The 12,152-nt window shown below is 40.7% G+C and overlaps 1 protein-coding gene across 2 annotated transcripts in view; it reads left to right on the plus strand.

The window, feature by feature from the left end:
* Positions 1-12,152, plus strand: part of TSHZ3 (teashirt zinc finger homeobox 3) — a 65,789-nt gene that overhangs the window by 46,662 nt on the left and 6,975 nt on the right. The gene's annotated exons all lie outside the window — the stretch shown is intronic.

The raw sequence follows: 12,152 nt of genomic DNA on the forward strand, positions 1-12,152 counted from the left end.
GGCTGCAGCGTGGCACGTAGAGTTAGCTCTTGTCTTGGGAATCAGGATTTTTCTTGTTCACTTGGGGAGAAAAACATCCCCACATCTCCTGGAGAAAGTGATGCATTTTGCATGAAAAAGACATAATTTTACGAGACTATCTTGATTCAGCCGAGCTGTGACTGTCCCATTGGAGCACTGCTTTGTAGGCTCCTTCCTCAGAACCTGGAGGTGCTGGCTTGGGAAGGAGTGGAAGACTTTCCCTGGACAGAGCAGAGCGGGGCTGGACCATCATTACATGGGGAAAAGCGATTTGCCAGTGCTGCTGGTGGTGCCTGAGTGCAGCTGGCCAGGCATGGCCGCAGTGTGGAGGGCAGGCAGGGATCTCTGTTGGCAGCTTGGGCAGGGTTCAGTGTGTGCAGAGCATGGCACAGGGACTGGTGCTGCTGGCAGGGGCAGGGCAGGGCCAAAGAGCTGCCTCCACCTTCCTCAGGTTTGGAAGGGCAGCACAGGAGCCTGGCTGCTGCCCTGCCAGCGCAGGTGTGTGCATGTGAGTGTGCCTGGCACACCGAACTGGCCCCACACATGGGCTGCCTTACTACAGAACCCTTGGCCTTGACTGCAGAGGGGACAAGAGTGACAAGTGGTGCCCCTTTCCTCTACGGTCTGAATCAGGACAGAAGCTGACCCAGACCCCCAGCTTTCTGCCAGCTTAGTTTTACTTTGTGGTGTTTTGTCTGAAAACCCGTGGTGCTTCGGAAGCGCTGGGAGGATCAGGACTCTGCTCCCCTTTTTTACAAACTGAATTTAGGTAAGCTGTGTGCAACAAAAGTGGTGGAAAAACCATAAATTGATCCTGCAAGTTATGATCGGAGCTTATTTTGCTTCTTTTCCATCTAAGCCCGGATGAATTCCTCCTGAAAGGCAGCTCACGCTTCCGCTCTGTCCATTTTTATGCATGCTTACTGTTTTACACATCAAACAGGGTTATGTGTGCTTTTTTAGTAACGCCTGCTGAAGCATGGAAAGGATCAACATTTCATTTTCATTACATTTCATTTATTTCTCTATTTTGGAGGAAGGGTTCCATGAAGTATAAGACAGACATAACTAAAATAAGTTTCTCCAGCAGGTGAAAGGCATTGGTAGCTAATGTATCTCCTCTTAAAGCAGCTGAATTGCAAGTCACAATCAGAGATTTAGAAAAAAATGTCTGCTTGATAATGTCCTTTGCCATGACAAAGTACAGTCACAGGAGTAGTAAAAGGCTAAAAGAATGGCCAGACAAAGACAGATCATCAGTTTGCCTTTAGTTTGAGACTCCTGCAGAGCTGTTACTTGAAAATACCTACACTGAATACAGGAAGAGGGAGATTGCCATCTTACATGTATATTCAGTCTTTGGTTATATTATTTCAAATGTTATGTAGCTGTAATAGCATGAAGTAGAAACCCCTACCTGATACAGAGAGAGATATTACATCACTGCTGTTACAATGCTCTGCTGCAAAAGGACTTTTAAAGGATTTCTAATGATAATGAAAATATTCTGATACAGCATTAAGGATTTCACTACTGAAATGTGTTTAATGTAAATATGCTGTCAGATACCCTTCAAGTAATTGACAAGAGCAGATGATTAGCAGTGTTCTCAATAGTGTTTTTGCATAATCTTACATTTTGACAGAACTCTTCAGCTGCTTTTTATTGTCAGTGCTCTGCAATCAGTAATACTTTTTCCTTGACATTTACTTTGTCATTATAAATCTTGTAAGTGGTCATTTAACTTGTTCAGTATGCATGTAAGAATATCATTACTAACACGTTTGAAAAACGTCTTCCTGTTGAGGAACTATTGTGAAAGTAAACTTAAAAAACCCTAAATGAAGTAGGTTGATGAGTGAAATAAATACCTGTCTGTGAGCATTTTCATGCACATTTCAAGGATGATTTTAAAATCTCTCTCTTATTGAGCATTCACTCTTAAGTCATCAAATTCAACATGCTTGTTGTATTTTTTTTTGTCTGTTACTTTTTTATTTTAATACTATTGTTCAGTTATGTCCATTTACATCTGACTGACCAAAATTAAACTCTTATGATCCATAAGCATTCATAATTACATACTGCATGTAACATTAATAGTCAATATAATAAACCTTCATCTTTATTGAAGCATCTCTTGTTTCTACAGCAGTTCTTTAATCTATCTCAATAGATTTCTAGTGTACAGCTCATATAGATTTGGTCAGTGACAAGGGTTAGAGTAGTCTTGTAGAACATTTACTTGTAGCTGTGAAAAGCCCACATTCATCAGAGGATTAGGTCGATCAGATTGTACCAGGATCAATGGAAGGACTGTGTGATCCCTCTTAGGCTGTAATGTGTTCACCTTCTTTGGAGAGAATTCACATACACACACATTTCTCTGTCTTAAAGCCATTTATCTCAGAATGTCAAATTGCAATAATTAACCATTATTGATCTTAAATTCAATTAACTTCATTAACACAGGTCATGATGAGGGTGCTGGTAAGGGAAAGGCTCTTGACAAGTGTCTTTTCTTATATGACATTGAATGTTCACAATCATGGCTATAAACTATTCATACTGTGCCCCAGGAACATCTTTTAAAAATGACAGGAGTTTGGTTGGTGGCTCTGAAGCGACATTTTAATCCCCTCCCCCTCGTCTCCTAGTTCTCAGGGTTTTCCAGCAAATTTTCTATTCAGGAATCAGTGAACCATTTGTTTCTAGCACATTATCTTAGTGTGGCATTATAGCAAACCCCACCTATTCAAATACCCTTCTGTTCAATTGGTACTGGTAGATAGAGACTCATTTACCACAGTGTATATTAGTATAGTTAGCAAATGAGTGAAATGAATATTCAATGCTTCTTTTTGCTCCACATACAAAACAAGCTGGGGCCATCTTGTAGAGGTAATCCTGAGAATCTCTGCTTGTTTCAAGTCCTAAGATTCATATTGCAGTCAATAGTTGTTTTTCTTAAATGAGGGCTGAATAGCAACTGTGAAAGGACACAAAGCTTTGTTGGCCCACACTGAGCTCCTTTCTTAATAGAGGAACTTCATTATAAGCACAAGTTCACAATAGCTGAAATTGTGATTGAAATCATTTGGATTTCTACTATACCATTCATACAGATGTATAGAGTTTATTGTAAGGAGGCAGTGCAGCCAAAATAGCTATTGAAACCTCCGTAGAAAGGGCTTCAATGGGAGATGCAAGTTTGCAACAAAATGAAGGATCATTTTGGCTGAAGGTCTTTTGGTACATTTTGAACGTCTTAAGTAGTCATGATTATTTACAAATAAATCACCAAGGAGAATGACTCGCTGTAATGTACTGAAGCGTTTTAGGTGAAGCTTCATTTTTAAAAATTCTGCAGTGTAGTTGGCAGCTCCAGAGATGTGTATTAATATTAGTACAGCTAAACACAAAACAGAACCAAATTCTAGTTACTGTAAAACTTGAAAGATGTGGACAAATTAGGAGCAACCAAATATGTGGGAAGATTACAGAAAGTAAGGTGCAAGATTTTTCCTTGGTGTAAAAAAAAAGGCTAAACAGTAATCAGAAGACTGAGAAATGTGCATATAGAGAAATGACAACATCGGTTTTGTTCAGAAACAGATTTCTGTGACAATTAAATGGTCATTTTGTCACTACATTTGCTATTTCCACTCCACTATACAAAGCATTTACTGAGCAGAGGCAGGGCAGAAACAGAATGGTTTGATTACTGCATTTGAAGAAACTGAAGTTCCCTTACAACATCTGTTTGCTCAGTGAAGGATTATAATAATTACGAGCTATTAGAGCCATATTGAGAACTTCTATGCTCATGGCTGCTTATCCCAGAGTTGGCTGTGAATCTTGTATTAGCTTGTGGAATGCCCTGTGTGCTTTTCAGTGATTAAAAGATGCCACCCAAATGTCTGGTATCAAGCAGAGATTGTGTCACTCTGTATTTTGATACCAATTCATACAGAGAATTTGGCTTAGTCTTGCCAGGATGTGGATAGTGATTTTTAACTAAAAAAGAAAACAACCCCCAAAACAAACTTTTTTTTTTTTTTTTCCCCTTTGAGTGTTCTGGTAAATGTTTTTGTCTATTTGAGGAAATAATAATTCTGTGCTTAGAAAAATTCTGTAGAGTCCAAAGAACAGTTAGGGTCAAACATAACATGAAGCTTTTTTCTCTGCTGCTGAAATCCTATTTCACTGACTCCCACTGTCACGTGTGCTCGTATGGAGTGGGACTCCAGCAAGTCTGTAGTACTTCACACCAAGCAACTGCCTTGGAAACCAAGGAAAATCCACTTTTGCCTAACTTCAGAGTGGATCACATTTATTCATGCTGAATAATTTATACAGCAAATATAGGCAGAGGTTTTTCCTGTTAGCAATGCGCTTGGTCATTGAATTTGTGAAGTTTATGTGAAATTTTTGAATTGCTTGTGAGCTGATACTGCACCAGTCTGTGCCTGGTTCCCCAATTCCTGGTGGTGTTTCTCTTTAGTGGCTGGGTAGCTGACCCTCAACTACCCCATGGGCCATGAGGAACTTCATGCTCCTTGGAATGGTGTTCACTTGTAGCTTTGGTGCACTTGGAGGAAGAGCAGCCATTCCTGGGGAAGGTGGAAGGGTGGGGAGGGGAGGAAGAGGAGGGTACTACAGGAATATTGATGAAATGGGATCACTGAATCAAACTGAGGAGCAGGTGGAAATTCCCACTGGCTGCTCCCAGTCTCTGTTGCTCATTTGGCAACTTGGTCTGGTCCAAGTGGTGCTTGTAAAGGCTGGTTATATGGTGGCAGGGAGGCCAAGGAGGTTTTTTTCCTCCTTTTTCAGCAGGGTCAGCCAGAAATTCCAGGCATATGCTCACAGGAGCTGTTCAAATCTCTACTGCCCCAGAGTGCAAAGGGGAAAGGAGATGGATTCCAAAAAATACCATGGTAAGAAAGGTCCGTCACTGTGACAGCCAATAACCTTTCTCAGCCTTTCCACTGGATTACTGTCAGCCTTGCCTTGCTTCTGGTAACCAGCTATGGGCACACACACTGGAACATGAGCTGTGGTGCTTTAGGCAGTCAGTTGTACTCTGTGTCTGTGACCAAGCCCTTAAAAGTCTGCACTTGCTGGCCAGAAAGGCTCTGAGCTCTTGTTCTAGTGAAGTTTCTCCTAAGCACGTCATTCACTCCTGACTGTACAAGAATGATACCTGAAGAAAGTCTCTAGAGATCAATATAATTTTGATCATTATATGTTTGAGTAACTTGGACCTTGGGTTCTCAACCAAAGCTTTTTAATATTTAGATCCCTTCTTGTCAAAAAACTCTTGTAGAGGGTGGCAGGTGAACTCTTCAAGTGAGACAGAATTCAGACTAATCCCTGTGCAACCCTCCCCATAGAAGAGCACACTGCAGTGTGATGGGATCAGGTGCTCCTCTCCACATCAGAAAACAGTGCTGTTGTGTTTCAAGGGTGGGTAATTTGAGCAGGTTTTAGAAAAACCCTGCTCAGCACATTGAATTCAGGGAGTTTAGGCCCCAGGGAGCAGTCAAGGCAGGGTGCAGTTCTGGGGGAGGGAGGCAGAATCCATCACGTTCCATCTCCAGCGCAGGTCTGGCAGAGTGGGTGTCACGGTGTGCCTGAGCCCTGCTGTGTGCTGGGAGCACAGAGCTCCTCAGAGGACAGTTGTGACAATACTTCAGAAACCTTCCCTATTTCCCCCACTGTGAAAAGAAGTGTGCTGGCAGTCTGCAGGTTCAGCATTCGCTGGACCCCAGCAGCTTGGCTCAGAGGAGATCTGTAACCACAGGCTCTGGGTTGTGCTGAGTATGTGCACCTGTGGGTATTTCACTGGGTGAAATAATTGTTTCAGCTGAAAACTGGCAATTATTTTCAATTATACACATATATTGTATTCACATAAACACACTGTGAGGAAACACGGGAGCAGAACAAACTTAAGTCATCTTCCCATGTTTAGTGTAAATAGCTGAATTATATATATTAACCTAGAGGAGTAACAGGCTCCTTCACTTGTCTTCTTGTCTAGCACCAGACAATTAACTTTTAACTTCTTTCCAGGTTTCCAGCTGTAAACTGTGGATAAGAATGTTTCTTCCACAGGGCTGATGTGAAAAATAAAGCACTCATTGAAGCTCTTGAGCACCTCAGTTAAATGATGCTGTCCAGTAGTGCCAAGTTGTTTCTAAGCCATCATTTCATATTAGGGTATGCTGCTTTTCCAGGTGTATATTTAGTGAAGGAGATAATACCTAAATGTGAGGTTTTCACTTGGTCATTTAAAAACATCTAAATAGTGTTTGGTTTCAGAAAAATGTATGCCTCCCTTATCAGAATTGGTAGCAGTTTTTGAATGCTTTCTCTCTGCATTTGTGAGTGGCCTGTATGACACATTTCTTGTGGCACCGTAAAGTCTAATGTGAACTGGACACCTGAGTCCTGCACATTCCTTTAAACTACCAAAAACTTCCTTTAAACTATAAAACCCAGGGGAGTTTGGAATACAGTGCCATGAGGAAAAGGTGCCTGATGTAAAATTGCTTTGCTCTGTGCTTAGGTGGCCCACACTATAATGACATATAAACTGATTCCTTGTTATCATCTCTTCACTGTGTGTCCTTGTCCATGTAATTCTCATCTCTTAACACTTACAGTTGCTTTGGCCTCTCTGAAGTCTCTCCAAATGTAATGCCAGTCCAGGATGCTGAATCAGAGCAGCTGGCTAGCTTCCTCTGGCCTATTTCTGAGCTCTCTGTGGCAGACAGCTGCAGTATTTTCATGAAGGAACAAACAAAGTACACTTCAAAGTTTTTAGTGCCTAATGATAGCCACCCATTGGATTGGCATCCTATGTCACATCCATCCACACCACTTCCCAGTGACCTAATCCTACACCCTCAACGGCATGAAAAGGCTGCAGATTTATCAACATACAAAAAAATCCAGCTAAACAAGCATTAATCATGCACATCACATCAAATTAACATGTTCAAAATTAATATTCTTGACCTTGCCAGTGGGCAGAATAATCCGTCTTGCAGTAGGCTCACGCTCCGGTGCGAGGTACCAGGGACTTGAGCCGACGTGCGAGAGAAGTGCTGACCTCTTCACTTGGAAATAACATTTCTCTCCCATAATAGACAGTCTTGTCTCTCTGAAACAGAACCTTTGACCTTTCTAACAGGAATAATGTCCCTGTCAAGGTGCTGGGTAATCAGTATTGCCATGCCCGTTTAGGGACTGTTGTCATTTGCCACTCTTGTAAACAGGGCAGTCACTCCTGCCTCCCATCCTGACTGCCTAATGAGGAATGTGCCAGCATCTCTGCCAAGGAGTGAAGTCTCAAATACAATTTCAGTTACATGGGAATTATCAGTTAGTCTCAGTATAGAAATAGCTCATGTTGTGGGTGAAATGTTTGCCTTTCTTGCTGTGAGTGGAAGGCCTGTGGAGTGGGAGTTTTCTAACAGACTAATATAACTCTTTTATATGCCTTCATTTGCATTAGGTCTTTGATTGACTCCATGCACTGAGCTGGTTTTCTCTTGCCTCTGCTCATTAATTTTGTGAATCAGGTTCATTGGCAGAGTCAGATCATCTCCATGCTGCTGTTCCTCTCTTGGCTTTCTCTGCACTGGTGTTGGGACTGAGCCGCCTCTTGACTCCAAATGGTCCCACCAAAACCAGGGACCCTGAGGTTTTTTTCCAAAGATTTCTTAAATATTGAAAAAATATTTTGTTAATTTCTCAGGTGGCTGGTGTCTGATTTAAAACAGAATGGAACAAGTATTTAGGAAAAAGCTGTGCACTGCTGTGCCAGCAGCAGGGGCAGTGACAGGAGCCACCTCTTGTGCAGTGCCATGGGATGGGGAGTGACGGTCAGGGTGCAGAGGGACTTTCTCTGGCAGAGTCCCACTCTGCTCCACTTTATGACCTAATATGATTCTTTTCCCCTGTTTCTTTTTTTACTGGGAATATAATATTGATCCTTTAAGCATCAGGAGCATTTCTGCTCCTGGTCCCATTCTGCTATTTTTTTTTCAGGTGTGAAATGTAGACGGGCTCATGTTCTTTAAGGATTGAGAAGTTTCTTTTCTCAGTGAACTCAAAATTAAATGGTTTGGAAGAAGACCCTTAGTATTACCTGATGATTTTGAATGATGCATGACAAAGATGACTTTTTTTTTTTTTTAATAAAATGCCATTTGGTTAAAGAAAAATATTTCCAAGGAACTGAGTGGTTTTGATAAAATTTTGTAGCTGAGTTTTTTTCATATGAGAAGAATATTGGAATGTTTTGTTCCTTCTCAAGCAAACAGCGTATATACTAGTTTAAATATACCCCCAGTGAACTAATTAAAACAAAAGAAAAATTTTTGGCAAGAAAAAACATAATTAAACCAAGAAATTTCAAAAGTATTGAAATGAAATATTTGGATACATCCAAGCCAAAATATATGGTCTCAGCTACATTTTTCAGGAAATGAGGGGGAAATTGTGCATATAATAAGGTTTTGGAGAGCAGTAAAATATAAAAAAAATCTTGTGTTTGCAAACAATCTCAAGGAGGTGTGTGTCCAGCCATTCCCTGGGGGATGTTGCCATGGAGGGGATGACAGCCATGCAGTGCTGATGGTGTTTCTGCTGAGGAGCAGCTCTGGCAGCTGTGCTGCTGCTGAGCCCATGGGCAGGCACAGCTGCTGGGGCTCCACGGGGGCTTCCCCTGCTCTGGACACACCGTGGGCTGCTGATGCTCTCTGCTCTCCTGCACTGGATCCCTGGTGTCTGTGCACAGCCAGGTACATGAGTTTATTACTGTCTGTGCAATATGTAGATCATTTTGGACAGTGATGGATCACAATTTATTTCCACTGGCAAAGAAATGATCCATATCTCAGTTATGAAGGTAATTCCCTCTTGTGTGGAAATGAATTGCATTATACCACAGCTTACTGTTATATGTTGGTATCAAATGTGTTAATTTCATTGTTACCTAGCACTTTAGTTAATAATTATAACAAATATTAATGAGGGAACTGTCTCTTCTCAACCTCTCTAAGAGACAGACCTGCAAGATGTTTCTGAACCCCTTTGATATCCTCTTTTCTAGAAACTTGAGGGCCACGTCAGGCAACAGCTTTCCACTTTTTGTCAAATACTGTGTCACAGTGACACCACTGCTCAATTTGCAGGCAATTTCCAGTGGGTTATGGTGCCCTGTGAGATGTAAACTAAACACTTTTTTGAGAGCTATGATTTTTTTTCCCTTTTTCTCCAGAAAAACAAAACCCAGAACTGCCTAATTTCTTTCATCTTCACTCTTATTAACTTCTGCCACTAGAATTGCCTTTAAAGTTGTTTTCCCCTCAGACTTTGCTGTTGAGGCACTGAAGAACAGTTCTACAGATGCTCTGCTGTTCAAACATTTATTCTGCACTTGAAAAATATCAAACTATGAGCCTTTTTTGCCTTCTTTTTTACTTAATAGGGTAATGACTAAGTAAGGATGAGCTGGTGACAGTCCTTCTTATAAACAGCCTGTCCACCAGGCAGTGAATCACAGTGGAAAACCTTTTTGCCATCTCCTCCTGATTTCATTCTCTCTTTTCACAATCTCTTTGCTTTTCCTGTAGGTACTTCACTAAATGAGAAACTTCTTTGCTATGGGCCTCCTTATCCTTATTTCTGTGCAGTGAGGCTGTTAGGTTCCTCTGTGCTCATACAGACCATTTGTTGCCCCTGAGTGAGGTGTGGCGAGGCAGGGACACCTTCCACTAGGCCAGGTTTCATCCCTCCTCTCCTCCCTGCAGGGGAAGGAGCAGAAGGAGCCCTTGGAACTGTCATTTTTTCGAAGTTGCAGATTGCTGGGTTAAATTCCACACTGTCGTTTGTGCCTCATTTCCTGCATTTCTGGATCAAAGACTGATGTCACAAGTTGGCTTCACAACTTGAGCTTAGGAAGGGGAACAGCTATAGAGGAGGCAGCTCCTGGTTAACACGCAAATATGCTTGATAGTTGGTGAAAAGGGCAAAGAAAGCATGAAAGGTAAATAGATTTACATTTAAATGAGCCGCATGCTGGAGGTTTTCCCTAATGTAAAAGTCACTCTCTAAAAAAGCTGTGAATGTGACAAGTCTTTCAGTTCAAACAAAATTCATAAGACCTCAGCAGTAAGAGAAATAAAAATGTAAAGAATAACACACTAATTAAGGAGTTGGTTCTGTGCCCTCTGTTTGTGTTGGTGAGCAATGGGTCCAAGGAGGGCTTTCCGTGGTGTGCAGGGATGGAGCCCTTGGATTTGGAATGTGATGTGGTGTGGGAATGGGTGGCACACGCTCGGACTGGTGCTCAGCAGCCAGAAAAAGCTGAGGACAGGTACACTCAGAGTGCCTTGCTGTGTCACCCCAGCCTGCAGGTGACAATGAGATCTCCTCAAGGCAGGTAGCGTGGTGATAACCTTGGGTGTTCTCTACTTTGTGAAAAGGAAATTATTCTGCAGATTCAAAACAGAGGCAAAGAAACAGGAGTTGTAAAAGAAAATATGTTTCCAGAAGGTGGAATAGGAAAAGGGTGTATTTGCTTCCAAATCAGAGGTTTCATGCCATGATTTCTTCCTTCCATCATTCCTTATTCAGTAGGATTTGGTGTGGTTGAGAGAGAAGCAGTCAAGAGTCAGTTGTCTGCACAGTATCAGTAGTTGTCCAAAATTTGTCAGCTTTAGAGAGTAATTTGAACTGCTTTGGTCTCCTTTGCTAAAGTCCTGAAAATCCACCTTTTTTTATTCTACATATTGATTTTGTTGCATGTATTTGCAAGGACAGATGCTGAATCTTATTCAAGTTGCTGCTGTGTCTTTGATATACATAAAAAGATAATACTTTTTTTCAAAATGTTTTGGAAGACCATAAAATAGAGCAAAACAGCACAGCTCTATTTCGTTACAGTGGTATACTTGTTTCCAAAGTCTGATCTTTGTACCAGCATCTTTGAAGCATATTATGATAAAATTTTTTAACATAATTCTTCAAACTCTGTGCTCCCAAATTTTAAAAACAGAACCCTCGCTGCTTGAATTTCTGCATTAAAATTATCTGAACTGAAATATTTATTCATTATTATGTGTTGCTCTTGTGTGATATATCTGTTCTTTAGAAGGCTTAACTTGTGTTCTGAGGATCAGATTATAACTTTACATGCTTGGAGGAAAATTTGCTACCATTCATCCATGTGAAAGAACAGTAGTGAATATTTTGTATTACCTAACTGAACGAAGAAATACTCCATGTGAAACTAAAAGCCTGATTTCATTGTCACTTTAACAGTTGTTTTGTCTCTTGTGGTTTTCTGATAACATTTAAACATATTTTCCCTGAAAGAAGTTTGCAAGGTTTAATACTGTGTGTGTGATACCTACTGTAATGTTCTACATTTTTTCAGTCTGTTGGTTAAAGTAGGGCTTTTTGGGGTGTGAACTGCTATTTTCTCTGCACTGTTGCCTGAAGAAACAAGCTATAGGTTGTTCAAGATACAAAAACCCTGAGTTTTCCAGATGTATTGCTGAGAAGGTCAAATGTCAGGTGTCTTTAACCACAGAGTGTACTGAAAATGTAACTTTTTTCAGTTTATAATTATCTTTGTGAGAGATTTTAAATTCCACTGAAGAGAGTCATATTCTATTTTTGCTTTCCTGCAAATTAATGCATTATATAGAAATAGATAATTTTGATTAGTTAATGATTCCTTTTTTTAATGTATCCATAATTTTCTTGCCTAAAGGAAAAACTTAGGTAGACTTAGTAGATGTAAAACAGAAGCACAGAAGCACCTTGGGAAAAAAAAATAAATAAATGTTTACTGTCAGTTTCCAACTGTCCTATTCAAGAAGAGTATCTTAGATTTACATCACCAGTTGCATTACTTGAGGGGAAAAAAAGACAGAATCCCTGTTGGGTGTCCGTGTAGCTTATGCTGAGTAAATATTGACAAAGTAGTCTAAAGAGCAAACACTTTGACATTTGTAAGGTCCACTGGAAGGTCTTGTATATATTTATACAGCAAGAATGAGTGCAGCATACCAATTTCATTGAACTAGCTCCTGACATAATTCTGCATG

Source organism: Poecile atricapillus, chromosome 10 (genome assembly GCF_030490865.1).
Source record: "Poecile atricapillus isolate bPoeAtr1 chromosome 10, bPoeAtr1.hap1, whole genome shotgun sequence".
Classification (NCBI taxonomy): domain Eukaryota; kingdom Metazoa; phylum Chordata; class Aves; order Passeriformes; family Paridae; genus Poecile; species Poecile atricapillus.